Below are 13229 nucleotides of genomic sequence, written 5' to 3'. Positions count from 1 at the left end.
GCAAAACGATAACGAAAAACTGATTTAGATTTGGGAGAGCTTTAAAGTACTTTCTGTTTTTACGGTTCCAACGGACTGAAACATCGGATCCATAAGCGCGGTTGGTTCGGTTCGGTGTTGGTAGGTGAAAAAATTAGATCGGTACACAAAACGGGTAAAATTTAACAAAAGGCTAATTGATTTATTTGTTTTCTAAGAGTTAGAGAAATCGCGCTTGTATTTATTACTTTTATTTTCTAACTCGCGCGCAGTTCATTTAAATGGCTCAAAAGTTTCTTATTTAAAATCGCGCAATGTTTTCTTATAATTTTTCTAGGGCTTTTTAGGGCCAAGCTCGCTCTTATTAATTTTACCACTTACTGGTTGCTCTTGTATTCCTTGGGCCTTTTTAAGGGGGCCTAGCAATTTCTTACCAACTGCTCGAGAGACTCTAAATTTTTATTTTTATTTTTTGGTAGCTACTTTTTTTCTTAGGTGTATTTTTCTTGGAGCCATAATTCCTTTCTACAAAGGGCTTTGATCTTATTGGCTCAAAAATCGAAAAACACCTCTTTGGGCAAAAATACCCGCGCTTGCACTGACTTAGGGGTTTTTCTTACCTACGTTTCTTACTATTTATCAAAACAAATTCAAATGAAAAAACATGCTTACAAAAAATATCGAAAACAGTTTGAAAGGAAAGGTACGAGAAAATGAAACCGTGACAAATTTTTTAAAATATTAACAATGAACATTCCTTAACAAACTTAATGATTACAATTTTAAATATTGATTTGAAATTAACTACAGAAAATTTTACAACTAAATATTAATAAATTACACACTTAAATTTTAAACTAAATTATTCAATTATGATTATAAATTAATTGTCCTAAATTCTAAGTCGCCCATAAAATATCTCATTATTTTACAAACGCTACTAACAGGAATTAAATTCACAGCTTTTACGTATTTAAGTCTATGATTAAATGATATTAATTATTATTGAATAATTGACGTTAAATTAACGGTTTGTTGCTTATAAAATTTAAGGTTACGTCTTCTCAAAATTAAACAGTTATCACGCACTCATTATTTATAATGGCTGTGTTGCTGTTATTTATTATAGTTGTCGCTGACCCTTCAATCGGTTGTTGTAATCGGTTTTTAGCTACGAAAGATATTTCAGATTATGATCTGTGAGTGTGTATGTTTGTGGATTGTGTGTGGAGGCTGGATAGACGAAAAGACCTTTTTAGCTGAACTTAAAGTACCCCAACTATTGGGTAATCTCGAATATTACCTTAGCGAAAGAGATAACGCGAATAATGTATTACATTAGCTCATACGAAGCTAACACGCCCTCTCCACCCTCAACCACACGTAGCTAATACGGAAATTTTTTTACGTGACTTGTCTTCATAACGGTTCCTATTTCCTTGTGTCCCATTCGACCGAACGCGTTTCCCATTCAACCGAAAACAGCCCAAATGTGCGGTTTTGGGAAAATATACAGGTATATCAAAATTTAAAAAGCAAACGTTTTCACTTTTTTTAAGGAATTTGTTTTACCCTACAGTTTTCGTTGTATATATATATTGATGTTTGAAATGCAAAATTTAATATTAAGATTGATTGATAATGGAGAGAATTGCATTGTTTTGGAAAAGGTGGCAGCTAACTATTAGGAGAATATTTTGGAAATGGTGGCAGCTAATTAATAGGAGAATATTTTGGAAAACGTGACAGATAATGAGTAGGAGAATATTTTGGAAAAGGTGGCAGCTAATTAATAGGAGAATATTTAGGAAAATGTGGCAATTAATTAATAGGAGAATATTTTGGAAAAGATGGCAACGAATTATTGGAACCATTGTTTTGGAAAAGGTGGCAGCTAACTATTAGGAGAATATTTTGGAAAAGGTAGCAGCTAATTAGTAGGAGAATATTTTGGAAAAGGTGGCAGCTAATTAAAAGGATAATAACCTAACCTAACCGAACCTGACCTAACCTAACTTACAATTTCCTTCTCTGGGTTTGAACCCGAGCCTCTGAATTAAAAGCCTGATATTCTACCATGCTCCTGCGGTGATTCGAAATCCTCACAGACATTTAATTAACTAATTCTTTCAAATAAATTTCCATTCAGCAGAAACCCGCCATTGGGCTGGAAATTTAAATATATTCTCCAGAAAAAACCAAAAAGCGGTTTCGGTCCAATGGGATTCTGTCCAATGGGACTATACCTCCTATTTTACCCTCACGTGTAAAAAAAATTCTACGTTATCTCTATGGGAAAATTTAGTGTTTCTCACCACAAAGTCGGATTCATTTTATGGATTCTAAAACCACCCTTAGCAAACTTTATTTTTCGATGAAGTTTATATTATATTGAAATTTGGTCAAGGTTTATAGTTTGGTACTCCCGCTTGGTTTTGCTCTTGGTGTTGTAAAAGTCGCTTTCCTAATTGAACTTATGTTTTAAGGTACATATACGTGAATGATAGTATTGAAGAAGAAATCACGAAGGTTAGAGAGTAAAGAGAGAGTAAGGATAGCCTTATAAACCCAAAAATTTTACCCCCCTTCTTTCCCGCCTTTCAGGGGGGGGGATAAAATGTTTGGGTTTATAAAGCCATCCCTTAGGTGTGTGGGGGGAATTGGGGGGATGGATGACGTCAAGTGATGGTGTTGACGGGGGGAGGAGATGGGGGGAATTGATGACGTCACGTGATGGTTTAGGCGGGAAATTTGAATTGTTGAGCCACCTGGTGGTGGTTTTCTTGATGACGTCACCGCTAATTTTTGATGACGTCACATGGCTGATACCTGTAGGGATAGGCTTATGCTATTGTAGGCTTATGCTTTGTAGATCCTGTAAAATTAGGCTTATGATAGGCTTATCCTATAGTAGATCCTGAAAGATAGGCTTATGCTAGTTGTAAAATAATCGGATTTTAAATCAAAAAACATTTAATTAGCGTGATAATAACATACATAATTAAGTTAAAATAATAATAAATTAGTTAAATATTTAAAAAAAAACTCCCTAAACTTGATTCAAGCCATATCTGAAGATGTTTTTTCTATACCGGACTAATAAAGCGCCGTTGGTAGGAAGTCGAACCCTGGAATGGAACCTCAAATGCTGTTTAAACAACACAGAGCTGGACGCATTACCACCAGGCAACCACATGGTTTGTTAATAAGCTCCTTTTACACTTTTTTAGTCGCCGTATATGATTTTGAAACTGTTTAGCAATTTTTATATCGTTAATTTTTCGATTTGCGGTAAAAGCTTTTAGGAAAGCTTTCGTACTTTTCTTCTTACTTCTATGAATAAGATAGAGGGCGCTATACTGCCCGCATACGCTACTTTCTAGCCTCTGAAGTTGTCGCTTACCAAAAGTCCATTTTCTGCAGTTTAAAGATAAAAATCTTCTTACACTAGGCAGAAATGGTGGCAAACCGTAGCTATCGAAATAATACCCTACACGAGCTCCGTCTATGAAGACCGAGACCCAGTGAGACCCCTTTTCATAGTGCTGATCTAAATTTATAATTAACGATGCGGGATATCTGGTAACCTAAGGTAACCTATTTGACGCGAAAACACCCAAAAAGTTGGGCGTATCTGATAAAGCGAGAATCAAGTCTACGGTGGTAGTTGCTGACATTTTAATAATCTACAATTACGTTTCTATTTTTATCGATTTGAATTATGCTTTGAAATTCGGCAAAGGTTTAGCGAATCCCATGTCCAATCTTAATTGTCCTTGCTTAACGGGGTTCCAGTGGTTTGTTTCGCTAGCCGATAGGTCCGGTGTCAGATCAAAAGCGTAAAGAGTTAACCCGTTGGCAAACTCTTGGGGAGTAATATCGTTACCGTCGTCTTTATAATGAATACCGGTACCCGCGAACAATGCTTGATAAGCTTGTATGTACAAGTTTTTACCGAAATCAGGAGTCAACGGTTTCGAGGGTATTTGTTCGTTATCGAGGTACAGAGACAAAAAATTTAAATCGAAAGTTTTAAAGTTAAAGGGATTCAGAGCGTAACTGCCATTGAACGCCGCGTTGGAAACTATTCCCGTAATGACACGAGAGAGTATAGACCACCGTATACCGATGAGATTCTCGGTATACGGTGGTCCTGTGAGGAGGAGGGGGTTTATTACCTCCCACTCTTCGTTCTTCTCTGTAGGCGGTGGTGCGCCGGAGGGTAGGGGGGGATTGCTAGGGGGGGGTGAAATTGATGACGTCACGTGATATTGTTGGCGGTAAATTTGATTTGTAACCCCCCCCCCCTAGTTGTGGCGGGAGATTTAGTTGATTATTAAGGTGATGGCGCGAAAGTTGAATTTATATTTTAGTGTATTGATCTGACGTGACTTGGCGATGGTAAAGGTATGTAGTGCCCATAGTGGTATTGTAGGATATTGTATACATTTAGTGGATGATTTATATAGGTTCAGTAGACCCTTTCTACACCGTCCTGTAATGCTATTCTCTGTATGATTTTAAGGTATCTCCATGTCTGCTTATGTCATACTAAAGAACTAGTTTTAATTGAGATATGGTTTACATTGCAAAAGGTACCAATTAAGCTACGATGCGGTTCTACAGCAAGGGTGTTTTGCATTGGTTATTAAGGTACTGAGTTAAAACAATAGTACATTTTAATACCATAAACGAGGTATTGCAACAGTTTTTTGCACAGTTTGGTAGCTGGTAATTAGTTAAAATGAAGCAGTACTACTAAAGCATCATAAAATGCTGATCCTAACATTTCCGCGTAAAGTATACACGAATATAGCTTGACTGTTTCATATATTTTCTATTTAGCACATATTTTAAGTGATATTGTTACGAAAAAAGAATTACATATTACGTAAGGTGCATCGGAGGAAACACGTGATTTCTTACTAATCTTGTCAACAACCTTTCTCTCCAGAGTTCGGAAGTGAAATGACTCTACAGTTTACAAAATTCCCTTTTGGCCACCCAACAGGTATATATTATATGACATTAAGGGGGAGGAGGAGGTCGAACTTGGGACATAACAAAAGAATTTATCCCCATCTGTTTTTATTTATACGTAAACACTTTCAGACGTGTCTAGATTTTTTGATAGGGTGGGGGGGTAGGGCCATTTGATTCCAGGCATTGTTATCAATAGAATTTATTTTTCTTTAAGTGGACCTCCAACCAGGTGGTTTAGCACCTTAAAAGGGGGCTTGGTCGACCCTGTTGTATTGTTAACAATGGAATCTGAGTGATTTATGACTCACACCAACGTGTTAAGACATTCCATCGGCTTTTTACGTAACCACGTTCAGACGGGTCTATGGCCATAAAAGGGGCGGAACTTGAACAAAAGAATTTATTTGGTCAATTCTTTAATTGGACCACCCACAAGGTGGTTTATTACCTTAAAGGGGGAACCAGTTGTATTGTTAGGAATATAATTTATTTTCGGATTTATTGCTTTAATTGGTGACTCACTCTACCACCAAACATTTGATTCTAGGTGTTTGCCCCCCCCCAAAGGGCATTATCTGGACAAGTCTCAACAAGTTATGTCTTTGTCGCGTTAACAGAAACGCAATATATCATTAAACCGAAGCATTGACTATACTATATTTATAAAAATTATCGGCAACGTAATCAAAAATTTGTGGAAAATGTAAAACGGTATTGAAAGAAGCATCATTCACAACGCATTTCGTGTTAGAAGTAAAAAACAACCGAAACGTTTTTGATCATTTGTGTTACTTTTTATCGAAACAAAATTGATCATTTGAATTTTCTAAAATCCCATAGGAATACATGTAAAAACGAATAGCCCACCGAAACGAAATCAGTCATCTCGATTACATTTAACCGAAACTAAAAGCGTCATTTGAAAAACATTTCATATTGTTAAAAACGTGTCGATAAATTTGCACAGCATTTATCAAAATTACTCTATGTTTCACCAAAAAACTTTTGATTTAGCAAAATTTCACCAATTATTTTCTATTTAAATAAAAATTTATCACCTATTGAATCCGCCCCCCCCCCCTCTTCGCAGAAAATAGTATAGCAATCTTTTACTATAACAAAGACTAAGCTAATTAAGTATTTCTTAGGAAACGTCAATCAATTGGAGCACGAGACCAAAGTATATGTTTACAATGCCAAATCATTTACATAGTTTCACACTAGAATTTCACTGCTATTTACACTGTTCTAGGGAAAAACACAGCTTTTAACTAACACCTTTAGAAAAGACATACATCCCTATATACTAAAACAGAATATAGCACCAACGAAAAGTTCAAAGTTCAACACAAAGTGCTATTTAGCTAATGTCAGTGCATGAATCTTGGATTTCTAGCAATAGAAGGAAATATTGTACCCAACATTTTTCTAACATATAAAAATGCTTATTTGGGTTTCCTAAATTCCCAAAGAATTGCATACAAAGTTTGAAAAGGTACTGACTTCAGTTAATCCAACTCACTTTGTTTCTTTAGTTGCCTTAAAATTTTATGATATATAACAATGTACCCAACGCATTTAGTGTTAGAAGTAAAAAACAATCAAAACGTTTTTGATCATTGGAGTTACTTTTTATCGAAACAAAATAGATCATTTAGAATTTCTAAAATCCCATAGGAATACATGGTGAATTGAATAAACCACCGACACGAAATCAGTCCTCTAGATTACATTCTACCAACACGAAAAACGTCGTTTGAAAAACATTTCAAATTGTTAAAAACGTTGAGTTAAATTCTACTAAGATTTATCAAAATTACTCTATGTTTCACAAAAAAACTTTTAATTTAACACCGATTAAGAATTTGGGATACATACCTTAACGGTGCATACTCAACCCAAGGGATGAAGGGGATCAATAAATATCTTGAGGGCATAATAAAATGATTGTAAAAATAACTCACTCTTACACGCTGAAGGGTCCGTTACCATTAGGTACGGGAGGTTGTTACACACTCCCCATCCCCATTGTATGTTGTGAGTTGTTATGAAGTCAAGTACACAAAGGTTGTCAAGAATACGCAAGATCTTGGAGATGAACCCCCTAAAAGCTATTTTTTGTACTATTTATTTTATTGATCTTGGGAATGCTGGAATACCTTTATCTTTGGTTTCAGAACTTTGACATAAAAATACGTTTACAGTCTAACACTGCAATAGTTAAGGACAATAAATATTTCGTAATAGCTTTGTAAGAAATTTAGTATAAAAACCCCTGACTAAATAGAGTCGAGTATCATTATTCGAGAAGACCTTAAACTTACAAGATGGAAAATGGCAAAAGGAAGATAGTTGTGACTAACGAACGTAAAATTAACGGGAGATTCCATATATCTAAAGAGTTGTTCTTAACAACTGGATTTGTAAACGGTACGCTGGATCCCGAAGTTCGGCTATGTAGGAAACAATCTTTAAAAAGCTTCGCCATTTCCACTAGTACATGGGAAAAGCTGATTCCACGTTTACCCGTATTAGCGGGTTGGACTGCCGCCCACGAAACTAACAATTTTGAAATCGTGTTAAACGATAACCCCAATGAAAAGACAACGGTTGTGGCATACCATAACACATGTCACATTAAAGACATGTTAAAGGAGGAGTCTATTGTTTTGAACAGTTTGGAGACAATGGCCCTGAATCGCATTTCGGGAGCTGTAAAGGAGCATCTTATTAAGATAAGCGACCATGAAATTGTGTTTACACACATGGCAGATATACTCATAGAGTTTTATAACGCCATCTATGATAATTTATACGGGGATTATGAACGCATACCGTGCTTGGATGGTCAACCCGAGAAATTTGACGCCGTGGTTGGGTACTTCACGAACTTTATAACGTCTTACCAGGTCGTGACGAAATTCAACAATGTTCTTCAAGAAGAAAATCTTGAAAACTATTTTTATAATTATAATTTATTTTCTGTAATTTCGGGTCAAATAACATACTTAAAAACCCGTATGCATTTACTAACTCATTTTTAATTTTATTTGTATTTAATTTTATGTTTAAAATAAATTGAATTGAACCGAAAAACGGTTATATATTTTCTAAATACATATCATACATTTTTAAGCTATTTCCCTTTTACTATTTAAGCCTATGAAATTAGAGTTTAGAAAAATAAACTAAACTTTGAAAGGTAAAAATATAAGCTTAATTTAAATAAAGAAAAGTATATAAGGTCAAATCAGAATTTATTTTTTCAAAAAATTTACAATTTTTTAAAAAAATTTAAAAAAATATTTTTTTTAACATTTTTTTTAGCCCCCCTACCCCCCCCCCGCCGCCTCACGGCCGGCTGAGGATCTGCACTAGTGCCGAGAACCCATGGAATAGTACGTCATCCCAGTTCTCGAACACTAGTGCAGCAGGCGCCGGCACCTCCAAAAAACGTACCCGGCGGTACAAGGCCAACTGCCCTAGCTCGAGGGTTACACTAAGGAAGAGAGAGAGAGTAAAATTAGTTATTACTTGTTAATATTATGTATAAGAAACGTATTTAGCTTACCGGAACCCTCGGCAGTTAAAGGCTAGGAGGCTGTAATAAAAATTATAAAATTTGGTTTAAAAATTTAGTTTAAAATATCTACGGAATAAAACCTTTTAAAAATACTTACTCATCAGGGATGAAGATCGAATGATTATAAATGACCTGCCGAACCTGATTCAGCAGGTCATTTAAATAATCAGCATCCCCAATGACCTCCGAAAGTACCACCAGGTACAATTGGACTTGGTAAACGAGGCTACGAATAAATAGAAATTATAATTTCGCGTTATATTACCCCAAAGATAAAAGGTTCACTTACAAGTCACTATTGACATTTAAGTCAGCCTCTCCCGGCCGAGGCATGGCTTGCCACGGATAGTGTATGGCCGGAAGAGGTTGATAATAGTGTTGAGGTTCAGGCGTCGGCTGTGGGGTAGGGGGAAGTGATGGACTCGGTGGTGGCGATGGGCTAGGTGGCGGCGTTGATAACGCTGGGCTGTCCGGTCACCGCTGCGGCCCGACGACACACTGAGGGCGTCGGCGGTCGGGTTCTGGTGTCCCGGAACTGTACGACCCCTGTGAGTCGGAGAACTCACAGGGGGAGTACGGAGTGTCCACTCCGTGGACGTAGCTGTAGAGAAAGATTTTCTAAGTCTTCTCTTAAAAAGATAACTTTTTAAAAAAGTTTTTTTCTTACCCTGTTGAAGAAAGGTCCATGGGTTGTTGCTGCTGGTTCATTTTTGACTTTGGCTTGAGAGAAAGTGGTGCCTTTGGGGGCTCGACCTCTTCATTTTATACTTTTTACTAGGGTCAAGGCGTGTTCGAGATCAAACACGTCACTCCAAGATGGTTAGCATGTACAAGGGTAAAAATTTTCGCGGGAAAATTGGTCCGAAGCCTTGCTATTGGACTATTTTTCAGGTGTCTTTCTTTTTGGATATATTTGGAAAAACTCCCTTCAACATTTCTTTGATCATCCGTCTTTGGTTTAACAGTACAAGCTTCTTTAACCGTATTTACAGTCTCGAATAGTAACAATCCACGTTAAAAGCTTATAGAGGTTACTATAGTGGAAGGCAGGATGATGTCCTTAGTTTTGAAAATGATTTCAACGCGTTCATGGCGTCTTACGGCCCTTTTTAACTAGTGTTAGTTCTATTGTGAAATATTTCTTCATGAAGGGGCTTGGTCGGGGAGAGGGGGGGGCTATGTTCATTGTTTGGTATTCTATTTTAGGATCTTTTAGTACAATTCATGTAAAAACATCTTCGCTTCCGATCCCGTGCTTACCTAACAGGCGGATACCATAAAATTCCTATTGTAGAAGTCTAAAAATTGTTCCTACGGTGTTATTATTCCTCAGTATGCAACAGTGTTGGGGAATAAATTCGATAACAAGCTAACGCCATTAGGGAAGGCCATATAAACAATTTAAAAAATGTAAGATATATACGGACTCAGTTGTATCCTACTACAAACGCTACAGGGCCATACAAATAACGAAGCAACAGGCCTGGGGGTGGATGTTTTGTCAACGCAAGGTTCCACTCCTAAATTAGAATGAGTTCAACGCGTTCATGGCGTCCTACGACCCTTTTCAACTAGTAAAAATTCTATTGTGATATATTTTTTCTTGAAGAGGCTTGGTCGGGGAGGGGGGGGCTATGTTCACTGTTTGGTATTCTATTTTAGGATCTTTTAGTACAATGCATGTAAAAACATCGCCGCTTCCAATCCCGAGATTACCTAACAGGCGGATACCATAAAATTCTTCTTTTGGAGTTCTAAAAAGTTTTCCTTTATGGCGTTATTTTTCCGCAGTATGCAACCGTGTTGGAGAATAAATTCGATAACAAGCTAACGCCATTAGGGAAGGCTATATAAACATTTAAAAAATGTAAGATATATACGGAATCAGTTGTATCTTACTACACGCGCTACAGGACCTTACAAATCTAGAAGCAATAGGCCTGGGGGTGGATGTTTTGTCAACGCAAGGTTCAATTCGGTTTACCTTTGATGTTTGGTCGATAGTAAGTTTCTTCAGCTCTTGCAACCCCTCCCCTTTTTTTCAATTGGAAACTTATAAAAGATAACACCTAGTTCTGTACACCATCTGTACACCATAAGCAACAATTTTTTTGAATCAATTACTATGCCACCGACCAAAGCGAAAATAATATTTTACATCTTCTGTAATTCCATAAATATGCAAGAAAACAAGAAGGCAGGTACTGTGGACCGGGTTTTCCCGGTCTCCTCTTTTTACCTGTCAATATTTGATTGACTGTGTAGGCTTATAGTTTTGTAAGATTATAACAAAGGATGCTTTTGTAGGAATAAAATTTATAGAGACCGTAATATAAAGTAAAATATTACTTTCTTTAAAAGTATAAGTTCTAATAAAAAAAGACATTTTTTCAATTTTCATTTTAAATTGCATTTGATTTAACCTATAGTAATTTCTTCTATCTTCGTAAGGAATGGGTTTCCAGGCTAATAAAATGCAGTTTGCATCCAAAACACTGTACTATATCGTCGGTATGTAACGAATACTATTTCGATTGGCATTGTCTCTTTTTCAAAAGTTTAGAAATTTAGCCTCTTAAGGAATTAAATATGTTATATTTAAATGCCTAGTTACTACCGGGCTGATTATTGCCTATTCCGTTAACACGTTCATGCAATGGCTTTGGGGGTTGGTCGAACCATTTGTTATCATTGGAATTTATTTTGTGATTTATTGCTCACACAAATGTGTTATATCCAAGTTTATGTCATGGAGCAGGCCGACTTCTCGCCTACACAATCATATTCAGGACCGTGAGAAACTATAGGGTCATAGGTTAGCTTAAGGTAGAGTTGAAAGTAACTTTTTGAAAAGTGTACAATGTGAAGATATCAAAGGATACTACCATAGTTGAGAATCTCTAGAAACGCTTTACACACCATGTTTTTTATTTATTACCCCAATAAAATTAAGTATTTACGGTGTTTGTAACAAAATTCTATTTATAGGCCACTCTTTTGGCGACATTGTTTTTGACATAAAGCAAATCCATCGTTCTTTTGATCTAAACTATTAACAGGCATGGGTCCGAAAATGCATAGTGAGAAAAACATCTGATAAGCAATAAATCAGTCTATTGTTGAACGATTGAATAATGTGGGCGTGTCTATTAAGAAATTTCGTTAGCTTAAGGTAGCATTTTTTTGGAAAAATTTACAATGGTTTTTATGACCTGTTAGAAAAATTCGGAACGTTATTATTTAACAGACGTGAGGATAACAAAGGGTATTTTCTCATTTGAGAATCTCTATAAATACTTTACATACCATGTTTTTTATTTATTATCCCAATAAAATTAGGTATTTACGGTGTTTGTAAGAAAATTCCTTGAGAGTAAAACATCTGATGACTGATAAGCAATAAGGGCTATTGTTAAATGATTGAGGATTGTGCGCGTTTTTATTATGAAATTTAGTATAAAAGGGGCTAAGGAAATGATCAAAATACACAGTCGATCTTCAAACACCGAAAGATAAACATGGATCCTGAAACTCTCCGTACAACTTTGAACGAACTGACTATAAATAGACCCTGACCGTTACGTTTAATATACGAGTTTTATTTCTACCTATGCGCCTATCTGCGAATAGATCCAGTGCACGGACCTCAGATTCTGCCACAATTCGTAGTACAGTCGCCGCAATTAAAAACTTTCTCTCTCGCGACGTCTTGTTTCAATCATAAGCCGCAAATTATTGATCTGATACAATGGGTATAAAAAAACGTATCTTATATTGTTGTTTCAATAAATTTTTTACTAAGTGTTTTTTTTTACACTCTCCACTTTCCATGTCCAACTGCTAAATAGGGGGTTTTGAATGATTGGGATGATTTTAAAGAGAAGGTGAACCGTTGAGCATAGCTCGTCCGAATTACCGAATGACATTCCAGTAAAGGGAAAGTGATGTTAATTGCAATTTTCTGAATACACGTCCTCCACGGAATCAATGCCCTGAGCCATATTCATATGGATAGAGATACCCTTTAATGTTGCACAAAGATGTAATCAACAATCGTGGAATGAAACTTCAAATCTTCCTAGGGTGAAGAAAACTGAAGATATGGCCACTGATGCGACATTCTGTTCCACTATGGTTCGCAAATGCCAGGGGTGGAGAAAGATTTATATCTAGATTAGTGGGCGATTCTTGATGTCAGATTCAACATAAGTCTTGGTGGAGGAAATAAAGGTTCACTGAAAAGGAGAATACCCACATTCAAAGTTTAGCATGGGTCACAAAGTGGTGCCTACATTTGAGAAAGTGGTTGTATTCATTGTCTTCAACTAATTGGGATTCGCCATAATCAAGATGACGAAACGTTCTCAAGAAACCCTTTATTTACAATTCCAAATTAATATTATACTAAAGTTCCACTTGTCTTAGCAGTGTATCCGATGGCAAATTATGGTCTTTTTGACAATCAATGAAATCTGCTGAGCTGCACCAAGTATTAAATCCTTGAAGGTTAAGTAAGAACGCAATTAATGCAGAGTGTGTATATATTTTATTGAGAACAACCCAACCAACTTAAGTTAAATAAAGAATAAAGACACTTTGCTAATTACTATCCAACATTTATTCTTAATTATGAACATGGTTAGGATAAATACGTTTATACGTTTTCAATATTAATTTCATTATG

At 36.2% G+C, this 13229-nt stretch overlaps 1 long non-coding RNA gene across 1 annotated transcript; it reads right to left on the bottom strand.

The window, feature by feature from the left end:
* Positions 1-8107: 8107 nt before the first annotated feature.
* Positions 8108-8753, bottom strand: LOC149663969 (uncharacterized). The gene is made up of 3 exons (XR_016368437.1): positions 8643-8753; positions 8534-8563; positions 8108-8461 (listed from the first exon to the last, which is right to left on the bottom strand). It is a non-coding gene; the product is annotated as an uncharacterized LOC149663969 (long non-coding RNA).
* Between the last annotated feature and the right edge of the window lie 4476 nt (positions 8754-13229).

This window comes from Phalangium opilio, unplaced genomic scaffold, assembly GCF_054372755.1.
Source record: "Phalangium opilio isolate 3A_F unplaced genomic scaffold, DU_Popi_V2 ptg000061l_1, whole genome shotgun sequence".
NCBI lineage: Eukaryota > Metazoa > Arthropoda > Arachnida > Opiliones > Phalangiidae > Phalangium > Phalangium opilio.
The sequence above is the reverse complement of the archived record's forward strand: the minus strand, read 5'-3'. Positions and strand labels throughout refer to the sequence as shown.